Source organism: Papio anubis, chromosome 12, assembly GCF_008728515.1.
Source record: "Papio anubis isolate 15944 chromosome 12, Panubis1.0, whole genome shotgun sequence".
Taxonomy (NCBI): domain Eukaryota; kingdom Metazoa; phylum Chordata; class Mammalia; order Primates; family Cercopithecidae; genus Papio; species Papio anubis.
Genome location: NC_044987.1, coordinates 118167646 through 118179148, shown reverse-complemented (window position 1 = coordinate 118179148; position 11503 = coordinate 118167646). Strand labels below are relative to the sequence as shown.

General features: G+C 54.9%; 1 long non-coding RNA gene across 1 annotated transcript; it reads right to left on the bottom strand.

Moving 5' to 3' along the window:
- Positions 1–5325: 5325 nt before the first annotated feature.
- On the bottom strand, positions 5326–11096 carry LOC108581869. Its single transcript, XR_001894684.3, has 3 exons — positions 10878–11096; positions 10337–10421; positions 5326–7381 (listed from the first exon to the last, which is right to left on the bottom strand). It is a non-coding gene; the product is annotated as an uncharacterized LOC108581869 (long non-coding RNA).
- Between the last annotated feature and the right edge of the window lie 407 nt (positions 11097–11503).

Here is an 11503-nt window from a genome sequence, read left to right as displayed (position 1 = left end):
CAGACACACCAGGAGGCAGGGCTGGGTCCTCGTCCAGTGGTGAAAGCTCCCACCAGCTCAGGCATCCTAGCTACACAAGTGGGCAGCAGCACGTCCCTGTCCTGAAGGTGGCTGGGGGGCCATCTGGGGTCCTGGCTTCTCCTCAGGGCCCAGAGCATCCCAGTTCCTGCAAATTCACCTCTTCTTTGGGAGTCCCCACCCCAGGACTCCAGCCCTGAGCCCTCGTGGGGAGCTGCTGACCTAGAAGGAAGGGGCCTCCCTGCCTGGGTGCAGCTGCAACAGCTCAGAGCCCAGGCCGGTGAGCAGGTGGACGCCTCACCCAGTAGTAGGGCCTGGAGGTCAGGAACAGGCTGGGTCCGACTCTAGGAGGAGGCATCTGCCCTGATGGATCCTAAGGCGGGAGGGACAGAAGTGAACCCCGGGAACTGGGCCTCCCCCAACCTCTGGCCCTTCTCAGGTGCAAGTCTTTGCAGTCTTGCTAGGGAACAAGCTTTCTTCCCCTCCATCCCCCCGCAAAGCCCCAGGAGGATTCCTGCACCTCCCTGGACCACCTCATTCTCTGTGCTAATGGAGGGAGACTGCACAGATGATTAGATGAGCGGGAACTGCCCGCTCTCCACCACTTGCCTCCTCCTTCCTTTGGTATTTAATTATTAAAGTGGACTTGGGAGGAGCCGGAGGCTGCGGGGGAGATTTCCATCCCACAGCTCTGGGAAGAGGATCCACAGCAAGTCACAGAATGGAGAGTGGGGCGTGGGACCAGAGTGTCAGGGCTGCCCTGGGGTTGCAAAGCCGACTTCTAACAGCCATGTGGTATGTGGGAAGGGTGGGGTGAAGGGGCAGGGATGGGGGCACCAGGCAGGGCAGAACTCTCCACTTTTCCGTGCTTCCTGCCACCCACTATCTCTATAAAAATAAGCTGCTCTTTTAGACGATGCAAGGGATAAGCAAGGCCAAATTTGGAAAGTCAAGAGCAAGTCTCAGGAAGGCAGAGGGCTGCCACCTATGAGCCATGGGACCTCAGTCTTGCTGTGCCTCAGTTTCCTTGGATAAGTCGGTTACAGCACCAACCTCCAGGAGCTGGTGCAGTGGCAGGGGGCGGCGGTCAGTATGCCTGATTGCCCTGGTCGGGCGTTCAGGGCAGGGAGCAGAGTGGCCAGTGCAGAAGGGATGTGCCTGTGAGTGGTTTGTTCCCAGCACCGATCCGCTGTTTGGGGACATACTATGGGCAGTGGCCGCTGGCCAAGAGCTGCATGTAGGTTTTCTGTTGACTGTCCATGCAGGGCTACACGGCCCATACTGTCAGCCTCAGCTGAGGAAGTGGGGGCTCATGAATGGAGTTTCTCATCCAAGGTCAGTCGCACTGGTGGACGGCCCTGGCTGGAGGCCCACATCACCATCCAGGGACTCCCCATAGTGGCCTTCCTGTTGTCCTGGAGGCTCAGCTCTCTGACCTTCCATCTCCCGTCTGCAAAGCACTGGAAGTTGGGGTTCTGGGGAGATGCATGGAGTGGCCTGGACATGCCCATCACAGCCCTAGGATAACCCAGATGGGCCATCGAGACCTATCCACACTCTGTGGAGACCCATGGAGGAAACAGCTCAGTTTCAGGCTGTAGGTGTCTGAATCAAAGAGGGGACTGGGAACGAGGTGCTCAGGGGACACTCAGCAAACGGCCTGAACGCTGACGCCTCTCCCGTCTCTGTCTCCCGTCTTCACAAAAGGAAACGGAACGCTTCTCCGGCATCCACCCAGCTCTCCCGGATCCCCTGCCAACTGTCGTTTTCAGATAACTTGAATTTTATATTTTATGCCAGGATTTTAAGCCCCCAGGATCTTTTCACATCCGCACAGCTTGACTCGGAATCCTCAGCCAGGACCATCCTTCCTCGGCAGGACCCAGGGCCTCATCTAGAAGGCAGGGCAGGGAAATGAGGGTCCATCTATGGCCCGGCCCCTCAGCATACAGGGAGATGACCAGTCCTGGGAAATGTGCCCTTCGACGGGCTGGTGGCAAGGTCAAAAAGCTGGGCAAACACATTGCAGAGAACCGTCCCAAACCAAAACCACTGAGAGCGCAAGTGCAAAAACATTCCCTTTTAAGCCAGTAGGGGCTTGACAGTTGGAGAACTTGAAAACAACAGGGCACAGTTCACAAACTCAAAACTCATGGAAAACTCTGCGCGGGTGAGTCACGGTGCCAGCGCCAAGTTTCCTGGCATGGAAGAGGAGGCTTCCCCGCTCACGCAGGTTTTTTTAAACGTCTTTTTAATTAATTGAATTCAGACCTAATTTACATAAAATAAAACTGACCCATTTAATATACAGTTTAATTATCTTGGACAAATGTTTATGTGCCCATGTCATCAGAATGTTTCCATCCCCGCCGCAGAAACGCTTCCATCATCCCCCCAACGTTCCCTGGCACCACTGGGTGGTCGGTCCAGCCTCAGGCACACCCCTGCCCCCACCTGGGTGGACCATCTCTGCTTTTCTGCCACTACAGATTGGTGTCCTAGGCAGACTTTTACAGTGTATCAGACAGGGCGCTGGGTGGAAAGTAACAGAAACTCCAGGTTCATCTAGCTTTGGCATGTGGGGTAGCTGGGAGGTATGTGTGTATTTAAGGGAGTTTACTGACTCACATACCCAGAAAGTTCCAGAAGTGACTCTGGCTTCGGACACAGCTGGATCCAGGGCCACAAATGATGTTCGCTAGGCCACTTCTCCTTTCCCTGTTTTCATCCCTGCTTTGATCTGGGTTCCATTTATTCTCAATGGAAAACTAAATAGCAGGTAAGCAGCAGTTCTCGGTTCATCTCCTACAAATTCTGCAATCCCAGCAGAAAGAGCACCCCTTCCTGGGGATTCCAGCTGAAGTCCTGATATCAAGCACACTGGCCAGGCCAGGGGCACACACCCTCCTGGGAGCTGGAGGCAGGGATGGGGGACAGGGGGTGACAGTCGCCCCACCTAAGCTCAGTGGACTGAAAACGGGGAAGAGGTGCACCCGAGGTAAAACTGGCAGGCATGGCTGGGCGTGGTGGCTCACATCTGTAATCCCAGTATTCTGGGAGGCCAAGGTGGGTGGATTACTCAAGGTCAGGAGTTCGAGACCAGCCTGGCCAATATGGCAAAACCCCATCTCTACTAAAAATACAAAAATTAGCCAGGCGTGGTGGCGGGCGCCTGTAATCCCAGCTACTCGGGAGGCTGAGGCAGGAGAATCCCTTGAACCTGGGAGACGGAGGTTGCAGTGAGCTGAGATCACACCACTGCACTCCAGCCTGGGCGACAGAGTGAGACTCTGTCTAAATAAATAAATAAATAAATAAACTGGCAGGCAAACAGCAGATGTTGACCACGTTCCTCCCCTCAGTCCACCCTCTACGTGTCCACTTCTTTCCTACCTATGATTTTTAAATGCTCCCACCCAAAATCTGTGGCTGTGTGATTTCCAACATAAAATGCCTTCCTTCCCCACAGAACAGAGACGACCAAAGTCAACTGCAGGGCCTGCCTCCCCAGCTCCGAGCCCAGGCCCTGGGTGTTACTCACGCCACCCTCCGTCAGAGCCACAAACACCTCCTCTTTGAATGGTACTTGTAGTACTTTCTGTGGATGCTGTCACCAATTCACCAATACCACAGACTGGCGGGGGCACTGAAACAACAGAAGTTTACTTTCTCTCAGTCCTGGAGTCCAGAAATCCAAAATCAAGGTGTGGCAGGGCCGGTTCCTCTCGAGGCCTCTCTCCTTGGCTTGCAGACGGCCACCTTCTCCCTCTGTCCTCACAGGGTGGTCCCTCTGTGCCTGTTTGTGTCCTCACCTCCTCTTATCAGGACTGCAGTCAGATTGGATTCGGGCCCAGCCTGGTGACCTCATCTTAACATCATTAACCATTTAAAGACCCTTTCTCCAAATATGATTACATTCTAAGGTACAGGGGGGTGGGGGTTCAACATACAAATTTTGGGGAGACCCCCTTCAGGCCACAGCAGTGCCCTCTGGCCAAAAGATGGTCACTTTCCAGACACACAACACACAGTGGAAAGGAAAAAGGAAATAACAGCATTTTTTTTCTTAAATTCCCACTTGGAAAGGAAAAGGAAAGAACAAAAACACACGATGTTTGTTGGTCTGCGGCATATTCTGTGCTGGACAGGAAACCAGCAGCATAAGGGGGGTCTCAATCAGCCCACCGGTGTGGCAGCCAGAATCCAAGACGGCCCCCAGCGATGCCGCCTCCCCCTCGTGTCATCCCCTGCCTGTGCGTATGGGCTGTACTAAGTGGCTTGCTTCTAACCGATGGAACACAGCAAAGCTGATGACGCTGCCCGGCACCGTGACTTCCACCTTGCAAGCAGACTCTCTCCCATGCTGGCTTCAGTGAAGCCAGCTGCCGTGTTGTGAGCTGCCATATTGGAGAGGCCCCCACGGCAAGCCATTGAAGGCAGCTTTTGGCCAACAGCCAGCAACAAACAGAGGCTCCCAGCCTGGCAGCCAGCAAGGAACCGAACCCTGCCAACAACCACATGAGTTTGAAAGCAGATTCTTCCCCGAGAGAGCCTCAGATAAGACATCTGTGGGGACCACTCCTGATGTCACACGTTCTTTAAAGGCCTGGGGAAGCAGAGCTGAGCTGCCTCCTGACACATGTGGCCCAATGCAGAAAGCGGGACTTTACCAACCTCACGGTGTCATCCCACCAGGACCCAGTCAATTGCACATGTAAAGGCAGGTATTTGCAATAAGCCTCTTTGCCTCTTTTAGGTATTGGTTTCTCCGCTGGTCAGGAATCTTTGTTGCAAATGACAGAAACCCCATTGAAACACACACGTGTGCACGTGCATGCACACACACACACACACAAAACCCCATTGAAACACACACGTGTGCACGTGCATGCACACACACACACACACACACAAACCCCATTGAAACACACACGTGTGCAGTTACATGCACACACACACACACACCTGAGCCCCATTGAAACACACATGCGCCTGCGATGCATGCACACACACACACACACACAAACCCCATTGAAACACACACGTGTGCAATGCACACACACACACACACAAACCCCATTGAAACACACACGTGTGCACGTGCATGCACACACACACACACAAACGCCATTGAAACACACACATGTGCACGTGCACGCACACACACACACACACCCACACACAGAATGCACTGGCTCCTATTACTAAAAAGTCCAGGCAAAGATGGGCTTCAAGAACAGCTGGATCTAGGTGCCTGGATCTGGGGACTCTGTCAATCAGCTAGCAATTAGTCAAAAAATACGAGCATCTCTACATGCCAGGCAATGTTCTAGGCACAGAAGGCATGAAAAATGTGAGAACTGCCACCTTCTGGAAGCTTATGTCTTTCTGAGCAGTCTGTCTCTGTCTCTGGGGTCCTGGCCCATTCTCAGGCAAGATCTCCCCTCCTGGAGAAGAGACAGGCACCGTAGCCCCAGCAGAGCAAACATAGAATAAAGAGGCCAGGGAAGTCCTCACCATCACTGCAGAGGCAGCACAGCCCACGCCCCTAAGACTGTCCCCAAGTCAGTTGCCTAGAGTCACTTCTGTGACCAGCCTCCATGTCTGGGGTCCTCGCTTTTTCTTTCCTCATGCACATTTGTTCAAAGCAGATGCCCAGCATCTCCCACGCCTATACCTCTTTCCACTGCAGGGCGGGGCAGTGAGAATGAACACTATGCTAGCTCGAGGACCCTCCTAGAGACTCAGCCATCCGCTGCACTACCCGTACGGCCCACCCAGCACCTGCTCCAGGCCAGTACCCCCGCAGGCCAGGGGACACGGGTAAGACGCCGGCCTCCATCCTGCCCTTGGGGGACTGACACATCAGAACTCTTCACTCGCCAGGCAGGAAGGGGGCCTCGGCTGGTGTGGGGAAAGGCCTGCCCTACCGTCGGCCTGTGTGGCATGTGTGTGAGCTCCCCTTCTTTCCAGGAATGGAGGGAGGCCCTGAGGGACGACAGGCATTTTGGTGAGGACTCTGAGGCTCAGAGAGGTCACCTGAATGGTGTGGTTCCCCAACTCATAAGCAGCGGAACTCAAACTGGAAGTAGGATCCTGGGCTCCAGGCCCAGCTCTCCTTCCTCCCCATCCCTCCGTAGGCAGCATCCTTAGTGAGTCCATTAGCCAGAGCGTCTCCCCAGGCAGGCAGTTGGGGGTGGCTGTAATAGCCTTTCCCAGCCCACAAGAACCCCCATGTCCTCCACGGCCTCACCTGGACCCCCCACGGCGGGTCTCACTAATGCTGTGAGGTCTCCTCGGCCATCCCCGGTGGCATTCAGGAAGGGAGGTATCGCCTTTCCTCAAAGGCCCCGGCCTCATCCTCCATTTCACTGCAGCCAGGCTGTCTCCTGTGGGGGCCGTGGGGTTGTGCTCAGGTCCATTAGCCTTGAGCCGGCTCTTCTGGGCCAGCACCGCGGCACCCATGTGCGGAGGCCCTGGCAGGCGGGGCAGGCACCCATCCTGCATTTATACCTCAGGCCCGAACCTGAGGGCCTTCTGCTCAGAGGGAACCCAGCGAAGACCAGCAGGGGATCCCGGGGACAGGCTCCTCTGAGCTTGGGGGCAGCCCTGTCCAGTGGGAGAGAAGCAGGCAGCTCGGGCCAGAGCCAGAACAGGGCGAGCGGCTCAGGGGCCTGGGCCTAGGTGGTTGCTGAAGCCTCCAGCTCTGCAGTGGGCAGGCACCTGCCACCTTCGCTGAGGGACCACACACTGCATCCAGGACAGGTGAGAGGCCTGTTTTTTGCAATCTGGGTGAAGGCAGGAGAGCATGGGGGACAGAAGCGATGCTTTGCACCCGTGGGACCTGGGGGGGAGTTCCTGCTTGGCCAGGGTGGCCGGTAGCCCAGCAAGCATCTCAGCTTCTCTGAACCCAGATAAAGCAGAGATAATGAAACCCACCTCACAGACATTCAAAGCGCGGATGAGCTCACGTCACCAGCCCTGGGACCTGCCACCTCAGTGTGACAGCAGAGCAGGGAGAAGTGTCAGACAAGTTAAATTCAAGAAGACAGAGTTTGTTTTTGAGAAAACAAGCTTATGAGACAACCAGGCCCTGTGCTTTCATTTATGTTAAAAAACATACATTTATAGGTAAATGCACAGAAAAAAATCTTCAAGGATTTATGGTGATACCCGGGGTGGGGGGAAGACAGGGGCAGACCTTCTTTCTTCTTTAGCATGGGAACCTTTCAAAATATGACTGTATTTGCATCTTATCTGTGTCATGGTTAAAGATGTTTATGGCCCAAGGAGAAAGGGACAATGTCATACTAGCCAAGGGAAAGAACCCGTTTCCGTGTTTTCAGTGGAATGGACAGGAATCCTAAAAGTTAACATGAGAGATTGTCTATCAGAAACCTCACCTGACATTGAATACGAGAGGACAGTTTCCAACCTAGTGCTTTCCCCAACACACACACACACACAATCCTCAACACATTCTAAAAATCAGGCTCCGTTATTGGCCATAAGGCAGTGGAAATAGAAAATACTTTTAAAGACTGGGCGCGGTGGCTCACGCCTGTCATCCCAGCACTTTGGGAGGCTGAGGCAGGCGGATCACCTGAGGTCAGGAGTTCGACACCAGCCTGGCCAACAGGTGAAACCCCGGTCTCTCCTAAAAATACAAAAATTAGTCAGGTGGTGGCAGACGTTGGTAATCCCAGCTACTCGGGAGCCTGAGGCATGAGGATCGCTTGAACCCGGGAGGCGGAGGCTGCACTGAGCTGAGATTGCATCACTGCACTCCAGCCTGGGCAACAGGGTAAGATTTCATCTCAAAAAAGAAAAAAGAAAATACTTTAAAAATCTGAAATATTTTAAACCCAGCAACTGGGGAATGAAAGCATGCCACGCACAGACCCGAAGCGTGAAAGCTCACACACAGGAAACGCTTGGAGGAACCTCTTCCCAAAGTAATTATCTCTGGTGGTGAGATTATGAGCAACTTTTCTTTCTCGGTGTTTTGAGTGTCTATCCAGCGTCTCCAATGTGCTCTATAGTAAACACGAATAACTGTGGTCATAAGAACAAGACCCCCAAATTTCAGGAGGTGCTCCGTCTCAGGACTGTGCATGCTCACTTCCACGGGTCCGGACCCGGGGCCATCGCTGTTATTAACGCCTCTCCTCCCAGGGTTCTCCACGGTCTCTGATGTGTCCAGTGGCCAAGCAAAGCAGCGCTGAGCCCACTAGAACGTCGTAAACACCCCTTGACGCCATGCGGCCGTTGATGGGCTGAGCAATGATCACTTACCCCCCACTGCAGTATCTCCTCGAGGTCTCGTTCATCATTGATTAGTGCTGGGGGGCAGGAGTTAGCATAAATCGGGGCTTCTCTTGGCTCTGATGGGGATCGGGAGCAAGCCTCAAGCTCAGAACCTCTAACAGAGCCCCAGAGCCACTCAGGGGAACCGTGTGACCCCGGATGAGGGTTGAGCAGTCTGGGGCCCCACCAGGAGTCCATCTGTCCGTCAGTCCATCAGGCACTCAGCCAATAAACTCTGAGTGCTCATGATGTGCTGGGCACGGTGCCCCCTGGCTGGCCCTGGATACCCCTGTACCCTTCCTAGGAAGAGAAGGCTGAGAGCAGAGCCACCTGGGGCCGGGTCCCAGCTGTTCCTGCTGTGCCGGGCTCAGCTGGGAAGGTGTCTTGTGGGTGGGCTTCAACTTGCCCTCTCCCAAGTCCAGGATCAACCCCCCAGTGAGCAGTGTGTGGCGATGGTGTGAGACACTCTGCTCTCTACGGTGGGCACGCCCGTGTCAGGGGCCACAGGAGGTTCCTGTGGCTGCACAGACCAGGCAGCTTAAAGCACAAAGCTCCTCTCGCATGGTCGCGAGGCCAAAACCCAGAAGCAGGGTCAGCAGGGCCGTGCGCCCCCCGAGGCTCCAGAGAACCCCTCCTTGCTTCTGGTTTCTAGTGGCTCCAGGCGTTCCTGGGATGTGGCCGCATAAACCCAGTCCCTGCCTGTGTCTTCATGAGGCCTCCTCTTCTCACTAGGCAACTCCTGTGTGTGTCTCTTACAAGGACTGGGATTAGGGGCCAACTGCATCATCCAGGATGGTCTCATCTCGAGATCCTTAACTCAATTACAACTGCAAAGACCCTACCTCCAAATAAGTCACATTCACGGGTTCTGGAACAGGGACGTATCTTTAGGGGCCACCTTTCAGCCCCCTACAGGAACCAGCCAAGGGTATAACCTGCTGGTCTGCACACTCATTCATCCGTCAGCAAGTCTTTGTTGAACATTTGCTACCTGCAGGCATGGTACTACGTGTTAGGTTTTGTTTTGTTTTGTTTTGTTTGAGATGGAGTCTCGGTCTCTTGCCCGGGCTGGAGTGCAATGGCGTGATCTGGGCTCACTGCAACCTCTGCCTCCTGGATTCAAATGATTCTCCTGCCTCAGTCTCCCGAGTAGCTGGGATTACAGGCACACACCACCACGCCTGGCTAATTTTTGTATTTTTTAGTAGAGACGGGGCTTCACCATATTGGCCAGACTGGTGTCGAACTCCTGACCTCGTGATCCGCCCACCTCGGCCTCCCAAAGTGCTGGGATCACAGGTGTGGGCCACTGTGCCTGGACTCGTGTTTGGTTTTTTAAAGGGAAGGTGAGGGTTAAAGAAAGACAGAGAGAGAGAGAGAGAGAGAGAGAGAGAGAGGAGGCTCTACATGAAATGCAGGTACACTGTAAAAACCTGCAGAGGTCGGCGACCAGCTTGATGCCAGAGCCCACCACTGTTTACAGGCTGGGGTACTTGCAGGCTGGGGTACTTACAGGCTGGGGTACTTACAGGCTGGGGTGCTTACAGGCTGGGGTGCTTACAGGTATGGGCGTGAGGGGTCTGGGTAGTCAGGCTTGCTGCCTGGCAGGATATTGATAAGATCATGGGGGTGTTGCTTGCACTTTCTCCCAGCAGAATATGAAATTCGGGCTGTTTCTCACGGCCCGAATCCCTGTGGAATGTTTCACTTCCACCAAGGTCTGCGCAGTGGCAGGGGCCTTACAAAACGGTGCAGCTCACACTAGGGACCGGGTGGACAGACAGAGCGATCAAGTCAGACACGGTGCCCACCCGTCCAGCCGACAGGCCGGCTGAACTCACTCCGTCTGCAGAGACAAGGGAAGGAGGGCCGGGAGTTCAGGGAGTACGCTGCAGAGCGCCTAATCCAGGGGCCAAGCCACAAACATGTATTGAGCACCACTGTGTGCCAGCCCCTGATTCAGGGGTGGCAGAGACACGTACTCTCCCCCATCCTCCACCTCCCCACTCACCCCTGCGCCCTGAAGCTCATATCACTGCAGAGAAGCCGGGCATCTCCACTGATGTGGCCAGTTTTCACGTATGTGTTGTCTTTTACTAGAAAATAGTCACAGCTCATTATTCTACTTCGGTTGGGATAAGGGCTCCTGTCCCTCAACCCCTCCACCCCAAATCCCTCTTCCTTTCCTCAGCCCCAGTGCTTGACACCCTCCTGCTATCAAGGAGTAAGAGGATGCCAGGGAGCGTCACCTTCCCCCCTCAGGTCCCTGGCTGACCCACGCCTGGTTCTGCGCCTCCTCCTGGTGACGTCCCAGCTCCTAGCTGGCCAAGCCCCCCACTGTAGGCCGGGTCCCCTCTCCTCTCGCCCCCTCCCCAGGAAATCATTCCTGCAGCTGTGGCCTCTCCCACGCATCAGGAGTCCCCTCTCCACTAACTCACTATCCTCGAACACAGCACACAATCACATCGTTCCAACAAATGGAGAGATCAGCCTCCCTGTCATTTCTCTGATCTCCTACCCCACCCATGACCACACATGCCTTTGAATGTCACCTGCACTCTCTCAGGGGTCCCTGCAGCTGAGCATCTTCCCCGGGAGGGGTCCTCTGGGGCCATCTCCCTAATGCATGCCCCGCCCCCCCAACCCTCATCCCTTTGTGACCCACCAGGGTTCCGCATAAAGGCCCCCCATCAAGGTTGGGCGCGGTGGCTCACGCCTGTAATCCCAGCACTTTGGGAGGCCGAGGCGGGTGGATCACCTGAGGTCAGGAGTTCAAGACCAGCCTGGCCAACATACTGAAACCCTGTCTCTACTAAAAATACAAAAATTAGCTGGGCGTGTTAGCCTATGCCTGTAATCCCAGTTACTCGGGAGGCTGAGGCAGGAGAATCACTTGAACCCGGGAAGCGGAGGTTGCAGTGAGCTGAGATTGCGTCACTGCACTCCAGCCTGGTGACGGAGCAAGACTCCGTGTCAAAAAAAAAAAAAGGCCCCCATCGCAGCTCTCCCCAGCAGCTCTCGCCAGCACCCTCACAGGTGCCGGGCTGAAGCCACCTTGCTGTCCCTGCTCAGGGACAGTCTCTCCTGCAGGATGGTATCCACAGGTGCAAGGCGGGGCTTGTCTCTTTCTCTCCAGCACCCCAGTACCTGGAATAGCCCCTGACACACTGCTGGCCCC